General features: G+C 39.7%; 1 long non-coding RNA gene across 1 annotated transcript in view; it reads left to right on the forward strand.

Moving 5' to 3' along the window:
* Positions 1 to 19,501, forward strand: part of LOC109552938 (uncharacterized) — a 195,844-nt gene extending 176,343 nt beyond the window's left edge. Inside the window, exon 3 of the long non-coding RNA XR_002179859.3 lies at positions 19,432 to 19,501. This is a non-coding gene — a long non-coding RNA (uncharacterized lncRNA). The remainder of the gene's footprint in view (positions 1 to 19,431) is intronic.
* The last annotated feature ends 1,189 nt before the right edge of the window (positions 19,502 to 20,690 follow it).

A 20,690-nucleotide genomic window follows, 5' to 3' on the forward strand; every position in this document is an offset into this window, starting at 1 on the left:
AGTTTCTGGGCATGTCTTGTTGTCCATGGTATCCCCCACCCCTCCCATAGTACTAGCTTGGAATAGGTGCTCAATAAACAGCTGTGAATGGACGATCAGATGGACAGATGAATGAATGAATAAATGAATGAAGCCTTTCCTTTTCTAATAAGAGAAAGTGATGAAGAGAATAGTTGGAAAAAAGTGTACTGGCTGAAGATGAAGGGAGCAATCTTTTCCTTACTTGAATCACTGTACTTTCCTTAAAACAGTCAGGACAAAAAAAAATTAAGTTGTTGGTTGGTTGGTTTTAAATCTTGCTACCTGTGAAATCTTGCTGCTGTGCGCCTCTGTTGTGTTTTCTATCATGGCCTTCTTTACAAGGAATTTGTTATAAAAGAACATTATTCCAAGGTATCACTGTACAGAATTCAGTGTCACAAATATTTGTACTTGGTAATGTTCAGTGGGCACAGTCATTTAATCTCCAGTGTAGCTCTCACATGAATGTTATAAGTATTTCTGTTTACCTGGGACATCTGAGCCGGTAGGAAGAATATAGGACCGGAAAGCTGGAGGCTTGGGGTTCGTTCTTATTTGAATCATTACCTATGTATCTAATATTAGGACACTAAACTTTCTATAACTAATTGCATTTAAGTAAATGCACCATCTTTGAAATGCACTGGTGCTTTTTCTTACATCTTACACTGTATGAAGATATAATGAAATAGCATATATGACAATACTGTAAGCTACTCTACAAAATATGCATGCTGGGCTTCCCTGGTGGCGCAGTGGTTGAGAATCTGCCTGCCAATGCAGGGGACACAGGTTCGATCCCTGGTCCGCGGAGCAACTGGGCCCGTGAGCCACAACTACTGCGCCTGCGCGCCTGGAGCCTGTGCTCCGCAACAAGAGAGGCCGCGACAGTGAGAGGCTCGCGCACTGCGATGAAGAGTGGCCCCCGCTTGCCACAACTAGAGAAAGCCCTTGCACAGAAACAAAGACCCAACACAACCAAAAATAAATATACATAAATAAATAAATTTATATAAAAAATATATGCATGCTAAGAAATATGATAGGAAGGGTAATAGCCAAGGAGTTTGGAGACCTGTAGCTAGCCTTATTTGTACTATTCATTATCCACTGTTTCTCTGCTGCTCTCTTATCAAACAAAATAAAACATAAAATAAGAAAGTTAGGCAGAGTGTTATTCTGAGATTCCTTTTAGCACTTATGTTCAATCTAAGAAACGTGAGTATCTTATACTCATTAAATTTCTTAAAGATTCCCATTGCTCTTTAATCCTTTCTTCAATTTCATGGGTTGCTGTAGTTCAGTGGCTGTCACAGGCAGTGTTGTCTTTCCTTCTTGTTCCATTGCAGTTATTTTCTGAATGTTCCAGATGTGCACCTTCTACTTTGATATATCTACACAATTCCCTAGAATGAAATGTTTAAAATCTACCCAGGAACCAGTACTTGCTAAAAGCTCTTTGTGTTTCCCTCCACAGCTATCCAAGATGACTTCAGTAATTGTATTCTGTAGAGCCCAGCAGGGATTATGTTACCCAAAATATTCTTCTTGCTTCTTGGCTTTTAAATTGATGTTCAGAACACCTATTCCCCAGTGTTCAGCCTGAAGGAAAGACAGTTCTCTGTTTCCCTGCTAATGCTAAACCAAAAAGGCCAATTCCAATTAAACAGTCTAGGAGATTCTAGTTGAATGGTGAATATTAGCATCTTTCAAAGCTAGACCACCTGCCTTTAGGTGGTTTGTGGCTTTCTATTCTTGTGCAATACAAGGGACAGATGCCTCACAGGTCAAAAAAGAATGTGGAAAATAGAGATGAAACATGATTTCTTTTCAGGGGAAAAATCACTTCATTCTAGTACCTGCTTAGTTTTGCTGTTGCAAGTGAGTAGCAGCTTATTCTCAATTGTACTCTCCATTATTAGTTTAAGTGGGCTCTTCGTGCATGTGTGCAATTTTCATTCAGACCCCTTAATCACTGTGTGGAATATTTGTTCTTGGTTTCTTACAAATTGATAAGCATAGCTACAGGGAAATCTGTGTGGAAATTCTATTTTCCAGGCGTTTGGTGGTTTCTCCTTAATTAGGTCTTGGGGTATCTCGGGCTTCACTAATTTGTGTTTAATTGGATGGGAAAAATTCTGGCAGCAGCAGGAACCTTCCTCTGCCCCGTAAATTAGAGAATGCCATCATTCAGGCACTCAGGTAAATCTTTTTGAAAAACCTGCAATAACCTGTAAATCTTTTTGAAAAACCTGAAAAATTCTGGTGGCAGCAGGAACCTTCCTCTGCCCCATAAATTAGAGAACGCCATCATTCAGGCACTCAGGTAAATCTTTTTTAAAAACCTGCAATAAGACTTTTACAGAGATGGTTATGAGAACCATACAGTATTATCCAAACATAGGAACAAAAGTTGTTCTTAATGGGATATGAGTTGCTATCTGTGGATTTGTTCTTTCTTGCTGCTTTGCAGCTGCTATCGTAGGCAAGAACAAGGGAAGAAATGATGCTCTGAGCTGATGAAAACAGACGCTAGAAGCAATTATTACCAAGTTGTGGTTAGAGAAACAATCTGAGAAATAATTTTACAAAGTTTCCAGAAGGGTTTGTGCAGGCTACACACAACCAGGAACAATGTAACACACTACAGGAGGATTCAGTGATAAAAGTGACGCTCTTCAGACAGACTTTAGTATTTACAAAGAGCTGCAGGGTTGAAAGGCTCTGAACTTTTGAGATGAGCAATTTCCTATAAAGAGGTAGTACACCCTCAGGGTTAAGAAGCTGAACTCCAGAATCAGACAGACCTGGCTGATATCAGACCTTAGGCAAGTTACTTGACTCTTTTGGGCCGCAATTTTCTTGTTGGTAAAAAGGGGGTAATGATAAGCTCTTTCTGTTGTTTTGAGAATGGAATTAGATAGTGCTTTCCAGGCACATAAGTATTTAATAGTATGTGTCAATAAATGGTGTCTGTTATTGCTATTGTTACTAACAGGTTGTACCTTGGTGTGGACTTCATTGATACAGAGTATTTGGTCACAGACTGAGCATATCCAAATACTGGGTAGTACATTATAGCCTAGGACTGACTCAGAAATTGCATTTTGCAAAGAATTTTAAAGACTGTAGGTTTCACCTTCCAAATGGCTGCAACAATATTTCCCCAGCCCATTTGTTTGATAATATGACCTTGCCACTCCTCCCAAGAGATGGGGTCTATGTTTTCTTCCTTTGCTTCTGAATGGATTTGTGAGTGTTTTAACTTGGACTTGTGAGTGTTTTAACCAATAGAGTATGGAGGGAGGGACACCACGTGACTTCAGAAACTAGATCAGAAACAGCAATACAGCTTTCATGTGTTGGCTGGTCACGTTGGGAGCCTGACTCCCCTGAGGCTGCCATGCTGTGAAGAAGCCAAATCATGTGGAGAAGACATAGATAGGTACTCTGGTTGGCAGGCTTAATCTCTGAGTCATTCTCACCCAGTCACCAGACGTGTAATTGAGTCTTCAAATGATTCCATCCCCCAGTCATTGAATTATCCCCAGCCTTAGGGTCTTCCCAGCTGAGACCTCAGACATCATGGAACACAGAGAAGCCAGCCCCACTGTGCTCTTTCCAAATTCCTGACCAATAGAAATTTTGAGTGTAATAAAATGGTTGTTTAAGCCACTGAGTTTTGGGGTAATTTGTTACATAGCAAAGATAACTGAGATAGAAATTTATCCTAGTTTGGCCAGTTCTGCCGTCTGTGGATTTTCCAACTTTTCCCAATCAATTAGTCATCATTTACCATGTCCCTTTTTATACAAGACACTGTGCTGGAACAGGAATAAGCCAACACAGTCAAATAGAAAATAAACACAGAATAAAGAGTGTTATAGGAATCATATAATTAGAGCTGCATAGCATAGAGTAATTCAGACATGGCCATAGTATAAATTCAAAAGAATAAGACTTTACCTTGGACTGAGGCAATCTTGGAAGGCTTCATGTGAAGAAAAGGCTTATATAGGGCCTTGAATTATAGGTGGGAATTGAATAAATAGAAAAGGGAGAAGAGAGAATTCCTGACAAAAATGTGAAAAAAAATTAAGATTTTGGAAGAAATGAGATGTGTGCACTGTATCTTAAAATTAATCTGCTACAGCAGTATTTATTGTATTTACAAAATAATATTTATAAGGAGGAGTGCTTTTAGTTATGTTCCTAATTCTAAGAGAATTACTTAGCACTTTATATAGACTGAATTAACTGGAAATATATTGATATTAGTGATATCTTAGTTGGGCTAATTTCCACAAGATTGATAAGCAAACTGTACCTCCTATAAAAATATAATTTACAAGTTACTAGAACACACTGAATTTTCTACAAACTGCAACAAATGTGTTATAACTGATGTAAAATCTCAAAGTTACATATCAATAGTCCTTAGAACTGTTAAATCAAATCATGTAATCTAATAGAACAGTGCTTTGCTCTTTTGGGCACACATATTTAAATAGAACCTAAAATTTTGATGACAAGACATAGAATAGATATGGATATAACTTAAATTTTATGGTAACTGACATATAAGTATTCACTAAACATCCTCATTTTTTTAAACAAAAAGGAATGGCTAACCCAGGCCTTTGCATTCTCAAGGCCCCTGTGACAACTTCTCATTAAGTTCTTTTGAGAGGTATGGACTCTATGTTAACTATAATTTTAAATTTTGGAATTAAAAAGTTTCCAGAATCTGCTTCAACATAATTAGTGGCTGGAGTGCATCACTTCGTAAATAGCAGATTCTCCTGCTGAACAGCTCAGCTTCCTGCTTTTGCTGATATTGGGGCCACCTGATCGCTCCTTAAATTCTTCTGTGTGACCTTAGTTCTACCCTGTGGAAGAGAGCAGAATAATATGAGGCCTCCTCCTACATGACAAGCATTCAGTTGCTTGAGGGCGGCACCCATACAAGCTCGGCATCTTCTCTTTTCTTGGCTAATAACCCCCATGTTCTCTCATATGACCATCTTTCCAGACCCTTCTTCATCCTGTTGTCCTCAGGATCGTTTTCACAATGTCTTTCTTAAAATGTTGCCCAGAATGATTATAATGTTCTAGCTGTTGGGAGAAATGCCTTGATTTTCGGACAGTAAATGGTTACGTTGATCTGAGTCTAACCACTGGGAAGTGAGGGTTTATTTTTTCAATGCTGAGGAAGGTATTTTATGACAATGAATTTGGTGGTGTAAAAACATTCTTCGGCTTGAACATCCCCAAATTTATAGAAACTTTTTAATCCAAAGGAACCTTTGAAGCTTCAGCATTAACTCAGACTTTAGGTAGATTTCATTGGGAGATTTTCTGGCTCAAATGAGTCACCAAGCTCTTCCTTGATCCAGAGCTTTCTCCTTCAGGTAACCTAGAGTCTCCATTATGGCCCATGATACCTAGTATACCTGGCTCTGCCAATGACAGGCAGGTCAAGATACGCCTGCAGTATTAATTTTGACTATTCCAATGTTGTGCCACTAGCCACATATGTCCATTTAAAATTGAAGCTATGTAATTAAAAACAGGGGCTTCCCTGGCGGCGCAGTGGTTGAGAGTCCGCCTGCCGATGCAGGGGACGCGGGTTCGTGCCCCGGTCCAGGAGGATCCCACATGCCGCGGAGCAGCTGGGCCCGTGAGCCATGACCGCTGAGCCTGCGCGTCCGGAGCCCCGCAACAGGAGAGGCCACAACAGTGAGGGGCCCGCGTACCGCAAAAAAATAAAAAACAGAAAAAAACAAAAAGAACCCAAATTAAATTAAAAATTCTGTTCCTCAATTGCATTTAAGTCACACTTAAGTGCTTGACAGTCACACGTGGCTGGTGACTACTGTATGGGACAGCACAGCTACAGAGCATTTCTTACATTGCAGAAAATTCTTTTGGACAGTGCTGCCTTTTAACTTCACTCATGCAACTTAGATAAAAACATGGAATATGTGAGAATTTTTTAATATATAAATGGAAAATAATATGATAAAATGGATCTGGGCATAGACATTTCTGACATTAACTATTTCGTTATATAATATCTAGTCCAGTGTTTTACCAGAGATGCCTAGTAATTAAGAATTTGGGCTTTGGAGACAAGCCGTCTGAGTTCAGGTCCCGCCTTCACCATTTTCTAGCTGTGTGATCTTGGGCAAGTTATTTAACTAAGGCCCTAGTTTCCTTAACTGTAAAACAGACTGAATGAGTTTCTTTCTTTTTTTTTTAAATTTATTTATTTATTTTTGGCTGTGTTGGGTCTGCGTTTCTGTGCGAGGGCTTTCTCCAGCTGCAGCGAGCGGGGCCCACTCTTCATCGCGGTGCGCGGGCCTCTCACTGTCACGGCCTCTCTTGTTGCGGAGCACAGGCTCCAGACGCGCAGGCTCAATGGTTGTGGCTCACGGGCCTAGCCGCTCCGCGGCATGTGGGATCTTCCCGGACTGGGGCACGAACCCGTGTCCCCTGCATTGGCAGGCGGATTCTTAACCACTGCGCCACCAGGGAAGCCCTGAATGAGTTTCTTAATGTGATTGCTAAGATCAAAGGAGATAAGGCTTGTAAAAATACTTGTATATTTTTATAGCACAATGTCTGACACTTATAAGCTATCAACATAGACATAAGGCATCATTGTTATTATTATTTATAGAAATGTAATTTTTAGCCCAAAGTACTCATCACAGAATGTGTGCATAAACAAGAGGTAGCACTTTATTAAATGAATTGGATTTGATAGGAAGCAAGCGGAAAGCAAATGCATTCTTTCCCATTCCTGTCCCTTTAATCCCATTCTGCTGAATTGTTCTTCCCTTCCCTTGAGTGAAATTGAGGCTGATTCCATAGCTTTTCATGTGATGTAAGTATCATTCCCAGGGAATTAAACAGTCTAGTTCAGTTCAATACATAAGCTTTAATTTCTCATCTCATTCAGCTTATCTCAGTTGCGGCTAAAACTCTGAAATGGAAAGGTGGGTTTGGGTGGTCTCTTTCCCCCTTCTTCCCCATCCTTCCTCATTTACTAGGCTGCCTCAGGATTCTCTGGAGTTGGGAAGGGGGAGGATGGGTGGGAAAAATATACACACTGGAAAGGTCTTCCCGAGCTCTCTCGGCTCTCCACTATCTCTGCTGTGGCAGACATGCCAATACCGGCTCATGGTGAGGTTTTATGAGTAACTAGGAGTGCCCCACAGCTGTGGCTTGTCCATCTGCAGGTCCCTGACACAGTGGTGTCTCCAGCAGTCAGTCATTTACAGTTTCCTCCCCAGCCTCTGACTTCCAGAGGCTCCTCGGATTCTCCCTGGGGGTGTCACGGCACCCTTGCAGGCGAGCTTTATATTCAGGGTTCATATAAAGAGGATTAAAGCTCAGCTCTCTTCGACAGAATCCATATTTGGTCTTCAGAATACATACACTTTTGTCCCACCATTGAGGAGAGAACAGTTAACTCCATTATAGTCTTCTTTCCTCACGCTGCTCTCAGGGGAATCAAGAGTTCATGTTTAAATTTTTTCCGGTGCGAGTCAGATACAACAGCCCATGTCACCTAACTTTCAGGAGACACCGGGATAGCTCTCCTGGTGTGACTCTGAAGCCTCCTCATTTAGTCTGGTTGGTGGGGGGTAGAAGCACTTCCTTCCTCTACACCTTTGTGTGTTGGGCCAGAGGGACGCATAACCTGCTGACAAGCCCTTTGGAGGAAATCTTCACCACCCACATTCTTTAAGTAGAGGTGGTGAGCCCAGACTCCACCGTCGTGTGTGTCGGGAGCTCACACACCAAGTTTTACAGTGTCTTAGCCTTGAGTTAATAATCTCCACTCAACTGGTTTTGGCCTAATTATACTCAGCATTTGGGCTGCCACTAAAATTCTAGGACAATAGGAAAATTGATTTAACATTCTGTTCTAATTGTGCTCATGGAGGTTGTAAGATCGATACTTAGGCAAAGTAGAAAGCAGTCGGTTTTCAGGGATTCAGAAGTCATCACTTAGCGCTCAGGATATAGCTGCTGACTAGTACTTCAGTGTATTTAGACAAGGAACCAGGGCAAAAACGATTTCAAGAGGGTCATACACATTGCATGGTGATCAATGGAAGGCTACAGTTTTCTTGGTAAAGACCTTTTCTTCTTTATAACTTTTTTTCTTTACTGTGGCAATCTGTCTTTTAAAGAAGCTGCCCCTGAACTGTGACTTTTCATTGATAGATTGGTCTGGGCATTCATCTCTGTTTCACTGACCACACTGGGTGGTAAAAGAAATATTGATCTAGTGACAAAGAAAAATGACCTGTACTATTCCTTGGCCATACATAGCTTCTGAATGTAATAGTTCTGTTAGACTTGACTCCTTCCCTGTCTATGACAGGGATACCATGCTCCACTGTCCTTTATTAACCATTTTCTTATTTCCCAGAGATACAGCCTGGGAGTTAGGTGACCCTCCCAATTAATGATCATTCTGGTCACATAAAAAGAACATAAAAATGGTGACATAGTATATCATATAATGTATAAGATAATATTTATAATATATAAATAATATTTAAAGTGCAAAGTGACAGTGTTAGTAATGATAGTCATATTAAGCCAGAGATATTTTAATATATACAGAATGAGTAAACAATAATAGTAAATCTCCACTGATTTGGATAAAATGAATATAGTAACCAAATTAATAAAACCAGTGATACCTTCTACTTACAGTATAGTTATATTACTTTTATGTAAATTATTCTATGGTATTTGGAAACAGTTTGCTCTTTTAAATAGGTAACCATTTGCTTTGCGACATTCCACTTTTTTTGTTTAAAATGCCAGCATTCTTTCATAAGAAAAAAGATACACTTCAACTAATTTTCAAATTGTTTTGTTAAATCTGTGAAGATTTTCTGTACTTGGTACTCATCATGGGGTTAAAAAATGCATTTAGGGACTTCCCTGGTGGCGCAGTGGTTCAGAATCCGCCTGCCAATGCAGGGGACATGAGTTCGAGCCCTGGTCCGGGAAGATCCCACATGCCGTGGAGCAACTAAGCCCGTGCGCCACAGCTACTGAGTCTGTGCTCTAGAGCCCGCAAGCCACAACAACTGAGCCCTGTGCCACAACTACTGAAGCCCGCGCGCCTAGAGCCCATGCTCCGCAACGAGAGAAGCCCCTGCAATGAGAAGCCCGCGCACCACAATGAAGAGCAGCCCCCACTCGCTGCAACTAGAGAAAGCCCACGGGCAGCAAAGAAGACCCAACACAGCCAAAAATAAATAAATAAATAAACGCATTTAAAATCATCTCATCAACTCTTAAGCAAATGAAATTGGATTTTTATTTATCCATTCTTTTTGGGTGTGTGGGGCGGTTCAGCTAAGCTCCATGGTTGTGCACGGTTGTGCACAATTACGGAGACTCTCGTCAGGGCTCAGTGATGTACTCCACAAGCTTCCACTCCCTATGGCTGAACTTCAGCAGGGGGCACTTATGCCCCATGAGATCCTGTGCCAGAGCCCTAGAATTTCATCATTGAAAAGACTTTCAAATCTGGAACTAAATCCACATGAAACCAGGCTACTGGAACAATCACTGGTTTTGTGTGTCTTCTCTGTAGGGATTCCTGCTGACTTCGTAGGTCGTCACCTTCGGGGGCTTTCCTTCCTGACCAAACATATCATTTGTACAGAGTAATGTCAAGGCTTAGAAGCCATGGATATTTGGAAGCAACTACCTGATACTAGACTCTTGACTAACAGTACATAATGGATCATTATGCAATCTTCAACCCAACCTAGGGTATGAAAGATAATTTGAGCTTTTAAAATAAAAATTAGCTATACATGTTTTCTAGAGAGAAAATTTAAGACTTAATGGCAGAGATGAATATCAGAGATGAATCCAACCGTCTGATGAGTGTGCCGATCTCCGTTGTGTTTCTTTGGCATTTTTCTCACGTGTTTCTTCTGACGTGCAAACCAAGCAGTAAAAGCATAATATTGATCTCAATCTTTTATACCCTTAGGAGAGGACCCTTCCATTCTTTTATTGTTTTTGCAAGCCTGTGATTACAAGGCTTTGACATTTGGGTAAAAGTAAATGCTACAGCAGAAATTGTTATGTTAATGATTTTCCAAGATCTAAATATTTAATATTCTGGCTATGTTTTCCATGCTTGAATGAGATTGTGTGAGAATATTATATTACTTTTTAAAAAATCTTCATATAATGGTGTAAAATTCTTTTCTTCTTTTTCTAGGCTGTTAGTTAATTTCTCATATATTTAACAGAGCCACATTTTAAGAATGGGACTTTTTTTTTTCTAAATTTATTTACTTATTTATTTTTGGCTGCGTTGGGTCTTCATTGCTGCGAGTGGGCTTTCTCTAGTTGCGGTGAGCGGGGGGCTAATCTTTGTTGTGGTGCCCGGGCTTCTCATTGAGGTGGCTTCTCTTGTTGCAGAGGACGGGCTCTAGGCACGGGGGCTTCAGTAGTTGTGGCTCGCGGGCTCTAGAGCCCAAGCTCAGTAGTTGTGGCACACAGGCTTAGTTGCTCCGTGGCATGTGGGATCCTCCCAGACGAGGGATTGAAAGAATGGGACTTTTCAATGCCTATCTTTTATTGCTAAGAGAGGCAGAATTGCGTAGTAATTAAGAATGTAAACTCCAGAGTTCTCCACTTGCCTTTGGATCTTGGCTTTCCCACTTAGTAATGATGTGATCTCATCAGTAAAATGAGGAAAATGATAATATTCACTTTCCAGAATTCATTCATTCTACAAATACTTGTTGAACGTCATCTATGTGCCAGAAAGTTTGCTAACCACCCAGAATACAAAAGTTAGCAACACCACAGGGTTATTGCCTTTCTGGAATTTACAATTTCGTATAGAAATGTTGTCTTCTGATGATCAGTCCACTTGGTTTTATTCTAAATTTAGTAATGAGTTTAGATTTGCTTAATTGTTTAGACTCTGGTCATCGATAACAGATTAAACTGTTTAGAGTGAATGGATATGAATACACTAACTCATTTAGCAATAGGTTGGGTGGAATAATATATAAAAACTTAAACTTTCAGCTGTAAAGTAAGTCACAGGGATGTAATGTACACATAAGGAATATAGTCAATAATATTGTAGCGTTGTATGGTGACGGATGGTAACTGGACTTATTGTGGTGATTATTTCATAATGTATAAAAATATTGAATCACTGTGTCGTACACCTGAAACTAGTATAACATCGTATGTTAAGTATAACTTTAAAAAAAAGATTACTGGGGCTTCCCTGGTGGCACAGTGGTTAAGAATCCACCTGCCAATGCAGGGGACACAGATTCGAGCCCTGGTCCGGGAAGATCCCACATGCCACGGAGCAGCTGAGACCCGTGCGCCACAACTACTGAGCCCATGCACCACAACTACTGAAGCCCGCGCACCTAGAGTCCGTGCTTCGCAACAAGAGAAGCCACCACAATGAGAAGCCCGTACACCGCAATGAAGAGTAGCCCCCGCTCGCTGCAACTAGAGAAAGCCCGCTCTCAGCAACAAAGACCCAACGCAGCCAAAAATAGATAAATAAAATAAATAAATTTAAAAAAAGATTACTTACACCTACATCTGACACCTACTAGTTGACATCTAGTAGGATGTCAACTAAAGAGTAAATATGGGTGTATAATCTAAAACAAAACAAAAAATCCCCAGTATACTCCTGAGCCTTATTACATGTTTTGGTTTGAGCATTACCAGGTTGCAAACTGTTTTTGGTGTGTGCACAATAAACTTTTAGTAATCACTAAAACAAAACTGAAACCAAACCAATACCACCCCCCACCAGAAAAAAAAACAAGGAAAAAAAGGATAGAAAGTGAGTGTTATGGGTAGAAGAGTAAATAAGATATTAGGAGGAACGCATATGGATATTATGAGTGAATTTTCAATTTATTATACAGAGAAGTTATGAGGGAAGCATTCGAGAGATATGAGGTCTATATTGTCATGGCAAAAATGAAAACAAATATTCTTTTGATCTTCGCAGGCTGAAATTAAATGAGAATTACAGTAGTCAAGATCACAGAGTGTCTAGGAGAATATTTTTTATTTTAAGCAGTACATTTGGAAACAAAAAATAGAAATCTATGTGTAAAGAAGGAGAAGATTATTAAAAAAGTAAGCTTTTCATGAAATCAATTGCTTGATAAGTTGGAAAAAATTAAAGAATATTAGTGATTTCTTAAAAATTCATATAATTCTGAGTTATATTGCATTTCACATTCAAAAACTTCTTTCTGCTTCTTTCCCAAGCCAGGTCTCCACCAAATAACTTAAATGATATAAAGCTATTCCCTGAACCATTCAGACATTGTATCATAATTATTAAGTATGTGCAAAATTTAAAATATAGGAGTATAAATCATAATTTTAAAAATCAAATTACACTCCTTAAATTAACTTATTATTAAAAATAATTCCAATATAATTTAAAGTAATTTTAAGAGAATCAAGGAACTTACTATTTAAACATAAAACGAATCCTATTAGAGATTCAAAATAATTTTAAGTGAATAAACTTGTTTTATATACTCAATATTTAGAGGAGTAAACCACTAGTATTCTTTTGAACAGTAATTGGAGAATTGTAAACGCACTTGACTGCAAATACTGTGTTTGAAGAGCTTTTCTTTTCTAGAAGCACTCTGCTTCTGTTGCTTCTATGGAAGTATTTTGCTGGGGAAAGAGCCCTGCAATTCCAAGCTCCCTCCCCTCCTTTTCCCTTCCCCTCCCCCTCCTCCCTTACACAAACAGGCAGCCCTGGCTAATTACACTGCCTCTCAAGAAGGAAAAGGCTACAGCCTCCCAGATATCAATTACAAACCCTGGTTAGGACTGTGGCCTCTGCTGAACCCCATTAATTCTCCAGACTGCTTAAACATCATCAATCCAAAAAAAAAATCAAATTGTGACACTGAACAGTAAACTGTTCTTAGCTGGGAAAGTATAGGGATGGTAATATGGTCGTTGGACAGTTGCTGCTGTAGGATTATGTGTGCTACGATGCATAATTGAGAGACAGGGTCCGAATCACTATTCGTTGGTACTTTGAAAGCCTGGGGAATACTTGGTTATGTGTTGTTTGGGACATTTAAATATATATTGGCGTATGAATACAGAGGATTGCAAGAAACTTTTACTGTTGGGGGGCAAGGTGGTAAGTGTGTGCTATTTTCTAAAACAATATATGAAAGATTAGAAAATGAGCCACATCCTGCTGTGTAAGAGGAAAGCTTTTGAAACACCTTGGGGACCTCTGCAAAGAATTCTGTAGCTAGCAGAGATGATGTAGAGAGAGCCTCCAGTGAGGATTTGGGATGGATTTTCTGGGATGGATTTTCGAAGTGATTACATGCTGGTGAATGTACAAGTAAAATTTGGCTGTTCAAGCACCATTTCAGCTACCTTCAATTAAATTACAAGCAAAAACTGTGTATATAGTAGACATAAATACATATTTTGCAACCATGTGGCCTGTCTCCAAACCCTGATGAATAAATGAGAATACTTAAAATAAGTGACATTGGAGGGAAAAAATAGTTGGAAGAGTTTTTTCTATACTATAAACAAATAAAGACATTGACCAAAAACATTCACATATAGTAAAAATGCATACAACACTTTATAGATGATGATAATTTCTCAATTTCAATGATACTCAGGTCTTCAAATTGTATCATAAAATGCAGTGAGCCATTCATTTCAGAGAGACTCAATGGATAAAGAATCTTCAGTGAGATGGGACACGATAAAATACAAGGAAGTTTTTACTTTTGGCCCAATATTTTAAAGTATTAGCTATGGAATGAGGAAGGTTTCATAAAGGATATTGGAACTGTATTGTTCTTGGCAATGGAGTTTGAACAAATGTTCCAAAAAGGTACCAATTTTTAGCCCTTCACTCAGTGTTCAAGGAACTTCACAATATGGTCCTAGCCTACTTCTCCAGTGCTGTTTACATGCATGTCCCTGTAGCCTAAGTGTGTCCTATTCTGTGACCAAGAGGAATTGTTTATTGTCTGTTGTACATACCCCATAATCCTCACCTTGATGTATTTGCTCATATGCAGTCCATTGCCTTTCCCTGCATGCCCAACCTGCTATTTAAGATCCAGCTCAAATGTTCCTCCACCAGGAGTCCTTGGTGGATCTCTCCAGCTATTCCTGGTGACTTAGCACTTTCCACATTGTTTTACAGTTATTTGTGAGCACACCTTACCTACTGGCACTAGACTTCTTGAGGGTAGGATCTCTCTCTGATTCATCTTTCCAGGCTTTATAGGAACTGTAACAGTAATTGCATAAAAAAGACTCCTCATAAATATGTATTCAGTGAATGCTTAAATTAAAAGATCTGTTACAAATAAGATTTGGGGGAAAATGCAGATGTTTTATTTGTCCTTCATGAAACTAGTTATTTGTTGCTGTATAACAAATTACCCCAAAATTTAGCAGCTTAAAGCAACACACATTTATTATTTCTCAGTTTCTGTGGATAAGGAACTCTGGCATGGCATAGTGGGGCTCTCTGAGTGAGGGAATTAAAGTGTCACTGAGGACTGAGACCTCATCTGAAGGCTTGACTGGGGAATGCTGTTGGATGAGACCCTCAGGTCCTTGCTGTCTGTTGGCTGGACGCTTCTGCAGTTTCCTGCCACATTGGCTTCTCCAGCATGAAAGCATTTTTTATGGAAACATATAAGCTGAGAAGTCAAGAGAGAGAATCTACTAGTAAGGCAGAAGTCACAATCTCATGTAACCTAATTACAAAACTGACACCCACTCGCTTTTGCCATATTCTATTGGCTAGAAGTGAGTCATTGGTCCCATTCACATTCAAGTGGAGAGGATTACACAATGGCATAAATACCAGGAGGTAGGGGTCCCAGGGGTCATCTTAGAAGTCTGCCTACCACATTTAGTGAAATGGGTACTATGCACTTTAAGAGTTCTTTGCCCTTCCTAGTAAGTAAACTCAGACTTCTGAGTTTACAAAGCTTGTCAATTCTTTGAGGTCCAGATCAAATACTACCTTCTTACTAATGTCTTCTTGGATTCCTCCTTTTGTTATAAACCCATAATAGTTTGTGTCCTTTCTCATGGCTCACATTTAATTCTGAATTCACCAGGTTAAGCATGGTCAATCCACCTTTGCCTGCCATGATTATTTTCCTATCGACAAGGGGAAAAGCATAAAACATCAAGATCAGAAGACTTATTTTCTAAAGGCTATGTCTCTTGCAGGAAAATAGTACTATACCTGAGTGAAAAAATAATAGATAATGGGAGATAAGTTTTGGACGACCTATTAGAGCTGAGTGAATATTGTCATGTGTCTTACAAAATTTACGTTTAAAAGTAATAACCCAGAAGAGACATCTAACACAGTGCTTGGCATAGAAAGGGAGTTCAATCAATGGTTGGTGCCTTCCTTTTTTCTTTTCCCCCTTCCCAATATTCCCCCTCCCAACACATACACTATTTGAAAATGCTGCTTGAATTATAATATCAGGATGTGTTAAGTCATTTATTGAATCATTCAAGAAGTTTTCAAACAATTATTGAGCATCTCCTAGTACCAGACAGTACTCTAGACATTAGGGATATATAAGTGAGCAAATGGAAAAAAAAATCTTTTCTTGCAGTGGAGCTCGCGTTTTAATAAAGGGAGCCAGACATTAACCAATTGTGGCAGCCGGTGACAAGTCCTATAAAGAAAAATAAAGTGAGGAAGGAGATAGAATGATGAGGTGGATACTATTTTATACAGGATGATGCAGTGATTTTTAAGTATAAACCCGAAGGAAGTGAGGGAATTAAACCATGTGAATATTTGGTGGAAGACAGTTCCAGGAGGAGGGAAGAGCAATTACAAAAACCTTACAGTAGGAGCATGATTGCTGCTGGAGGAACAGGAAGGAAGCCAGCAGAGCTAGAATAGAATAAACCAGGGGAAACGATAAGAGATAAGGTTAGATAGGTAGCTTGGGGGTAAAGAGTTAGGTAATGTAGCAGGTCACATATGATCCTGTACCTCATAGCAAGACTAGGGCTTTTAGCCTCAGTAAGATAGGGAATCATTGGAGGGTTCTCAGTGGAATATTATGGTCTGATGAATATTTCTAAAGGATCTCTCTAGCTGTCATATAATGAGTAAAATTTAGGAGGCGGGGATGGAAAGAGACCGGTAAGCAAGTAGGCTATTGCAACATCCCAGCGAAAGGTGATGCAAGTTTGAAGTAGAACCAACAGGATTTTCTGATTGATTTGATAATGGGCTGTAAGAGAACAGGAGTAGTAAAAGATGACCCTGAGATTTTTGGCCTAGATGACTAGAAGAATGGTGTCACCATTGTCTGAGACGGAGAAGACTCTGGGAGGAACTGGTTCAGCAGCAGGAAGAATCAATAGTTTCATGTTGGACCTGCTAAGGTTGAGGTGTCTACTGAACATTTAAAATGAGATTTCAAACGGGAGTTTAGCTTTATGGAGTTCAGGAGAGAAGTTGTGTTCTAAAGATGCAGATTTGGGAGTCATCAGCCTGTAGATGGTATTTAAGAGGTCAAGCAGGGACTAGATGTGGACAGAGAGGAGAAGAGGTCGTAGGGCTCAGTCCTGGAGCTATCCAGTGCCAAGAAGACCTCGTGTATCCAGAATGCTGTGTCCTGTTTCATCGATTCCTTGGCAGAACGTCAAGCTTTTGGTTCTCCAGAGGAAAAGGGATCACTGCCCGCTCAGTCTGCTGACGGGAGGTCCTTTCTCATGGGAGAGTGGAATCAGAGTATGGTGAGAAAGAGCCGGAGGTAAAACCCTTAGCGGAGGGAACCAGTAAAGGGGGATTATGCTGGGTCGCTGTAAGATTTGTGTAAAGATCAGCTTCAGGGGCTGAAGTGGAAACAAATACCCATCAGCCTCTTAGGGAGAAAGGGCCATCTTCCCAGCTGAACCCCTACACCTACGTTTTATTCTGGCAGTATTCCAGAGAACTAAAAGTTGTAGACAATAAAAAGGTTAAAAATTAGTAATAAAATAGAAAAAAAAATAAGATTGGGCAGTTCAGTAAAGACTAAATGATATTGGAAACTAGGTTAAATAATTGACCCCTTTTCTGCAGACCACCTTCCCCCACCCCCGCCCACCAAAGAACACAAGATAAAAGAAAGGGGAAGGCAGCGAGCAAACCATGAGGTAAGAACAATTAAGATAAAATAAAATTTAAAACTAAGAGTCAGAGAGAATAAAAGAATAGCCCAAACAAGCTAAAGTGATAAAAAAAGAAAGTAAACAATGATTTCAAAGCCCAAGAGGTTAGCCAAATTCAGCTAACCAGCTGAATTCACTAAGCAGTAGCACAAGTTCCAAAGATCAACCCGATTTCCTTAAGCGACAGCCGAAAAGCCTGTAACACATTTCTTCTTTAATGGCCTGGCCTCCACAGGCAGCTGCCCGCTGGGCAGAAGAGGGGCCCTGACTCTTTTCCTCATACCTCTTCTCTCTAATTCCTGGCAAATTTTTTCTTTGATTCTGTAGCTCCTTGTCTCCCTGCTCTTCCACAGGAATGTGTATCGGGTAGCCATCTCTCTCTATTGTGACTCCACCCTCTGGCTCTACCTGGTGGAGTAGAGGTAAGCACCTGACCCAAGTTGGATCATTCAGAGTCTCTTTCCTAGAAATCTGGATTTGTGACTGAGACCCACTCAGTTAGGGCTGGCTTCTTTAATAATAATAATAATGACAGTAGTAATAAATAATATTTATTGAAGATATATATGCTAGACATGGATCTTTAAATATGGTTTCTTGGTTAAATTTCTTAATAACCTTAGGAGGTAAGTGCTATTTTTGAAGACACTGAGATCAGAGAGGTTGACTTTTCCGATGTCACACAGCCTAAATGGCAGAATTAGGATTTAGACTCACATCTGTCTGACCCTGGAGCTCATGATCTTAACTTTCATGCAGTACGGTCTCTTTTAAACAGAGAAGATAGAAACTTGGGAACCATGGGATGGCTGTGTTTTGCCCGTGTGAGCAGAGAACAAAGAATGAACTGATGCTTAAGTGCATATAGGAGCCAACATGAGAGAGGGAGATCCCCGAGCTTCTCTTTTGAGTCTAGGCTCTATTCTATGACCACGTGTCACAAACCACCCCTGCTTCCCCATAATAAATGTTTCTTCTGGGGGCTTAAGCTGTCAGTTGAATTTCTGGAACTTGCAACCAAGAATTCTAACTAATTCTAGTGCCATTCCTTGATGTGGGCAAGGGAGGACCTCAAAGGTCCAAGCTTCCCCTGTTTGCCGTGCTTCTCCGGCTTGCTAAGGAGAAGTGGCCTCTCCTCTTTGGCTCTCAGTCCCCTTTCTCTGTCACTCTTTTCCCAAACTGTGGGCCTTTGAGTAAGACGATTAATAGTCGTGTGTGTGTGTGTGTGTGTGTGTGTGTGTGTGTGTGTGTGTAAAGTGCTCCTAAAGCACTTTACATATTTTGCAAATGATGGATCTTAAAAAACTGCTTGTTTAGGTAAATTGATATGATAATGTTTATATATTTCCTTATATAAATGTGCTTTCTTCCTAAAGTATGTACTTGGGAATGATTAAAAGTGTATCTTCCCAGAATCAAAAGGTCATATATTACATGATTTTATTTATATGAAATATCCAGAACAGGTAAAACTATAGAGACAGAAAACAGACTGGTAGTTCCCAGGGTCTGGGGGAAGCGGCAGAATGGTGAATGTACTGAATTCCCTCATATGTTCACTTCGTCATGGTTAATTTTATGTTATGTGAATTTTAACGCTATAGTTTAAAAAATTAACAATAAAAAATCCTAAGTTCTGGAAGGAAAAAAAAAAGGCTATCTTCCATTTAGACGGTACCTATTTGAGCCTGAAGTCATCATGTTGAGAACTCTTTCTGGGCATGGAGGCAGGGGCTTCCTGACCACTGTCTTTTACAATGCTTTCTTCATCTGAAATAAAGGAGTCAGAACTCTCATCAGGAGAGCATGGCACAGCAAGACTTACTTTGTCCCATTCCCACGAGATAATCTATGTGAATTATAACCAAAGACTTGAAGAGAATGAGGCTGGTCTCTAGTCTTTATAAATGCATCTCACATGTTGTCTTGAGGAGTTCTGTGGGGTCTCCACTTGGTCATCTCTATTGCCTAATAGAGGAGCGCATCTCTTAGTTCACTAAGTGGAAAAGGAAAAGTACATGTTTTTGCCCCCGCTGTAAATAATCTGAGATATAAAATGGAAGGTATGTAGACCTCAAGGGAGGGTCAGATAGTGTCATCACTGCTTGAAAATGGTAATCTTTCTATTGGTCCTTCTAGGGTAAAGGCAGTCTGAGATCTCTGCCTAGAACTTGAACAACAGTGAAGAAGAGCACCTTTATCATCAAAGGTAAGAAGCCAATGCTGGCGACTACTTAATGTCATCTTATGTATAAAACAAAGAAATGTTACTAGAAAACCCGACTTCTGGGTGCCTGTCTCTTAGAGTTCAATTTTGTACCCATTAAATTATAAAAGGAATGGTTTACTACTTTTTGACCCTGGCCGGGAAAAAGAATCTTCCTTTATTTTTGTATAAACATACTCCTGAAGTTATTCCTTTGTCAGTGTTCTTGGAAGTTCCTTATTTACACAGTTCAGGTGGCTTCTAATTCTTGGCCAAGTTCATGTTTATCAAAATAATCAAGATGAATCACAGACTTTCAGAACTAGAAAGGTTGCAACTTCCTCCTTTTTAGGGAAGGATCCAGAAAATGAGATTCAGAGAGATTGACAGGCTTTTGCTGGGACAGAAGAAATAGTGGCAAGAAACATCCACTACCTGATGCTACGATGTCCCCATTAGATGATGGAGCCCAGCACTTTGGGGGTCTTGAGATTAGATTTTTTTTTCCTACTTTAATTGGGAGGAAATGAAGATATTTGCGTGACCTAATGTCCTCTTTACTTCTTAAAAAGAAGCACTGTCTTGTATTACCACAATTCAACAATATATTTAGAGGGTCATAGACCCATGGAACTTTCAAATATTTTCGGAGTTCTCCCTGCCCACCCCTTTCCCTGACACATCACTTCTTGAATGCCATTCCTTCTAAGAGGTTGTCTAGTCTCTGCTTCAACATTTGAAGTGACAGGAAACACTACTTCATGAAGCAACAGATTTCATTTTTGTGTGCCTGTACTTATATGCTCTTCTCTCATAAATACAGAGTTGGGATCACAGCATATATGCAGATATTCTGTAGTCTCCTTTTTGCAATTGACATGCCATAGATATTTTTCATATTGATACAAAGCTCCCATTATGGCAATTATAAATAGTTTCATATACTGTATAATTTCCTTAACCAAAATGTGTATAACCATGCCTTAAATTTTTACTTTTATAAATAGAATTCAATCCTATTTTGGCTTGGACAGTTTGGTTATTAGACCATAAACAGGTCAAGATTAAATTTTCGCTCCTTGGTTCTAATTGTATCTTCTAGAACAGCACTGGAGAAATCTAATCCCTCTTCCATGAGACAGGTTCTTTTCAGTGTCTTTTAAAAAACTATCACGTTCCTCTTAAAATTTGC

This window comes from Tursiops truncatus, chromosome 11 (assembly GCF_011762595.2).
Source record: "Tursiops truncatus isolate mTurTru1 chromosome 11, mTurTru1.mat.Y, whole genome shotgun sequence".
In the NCBI taxonomy this organism is placed as follows: Eukaryota; Metazoa; Chordata; class Mammalia; order Artiodactyla; family Delphinidae; genus Tursiops; species Tursiops truncatus.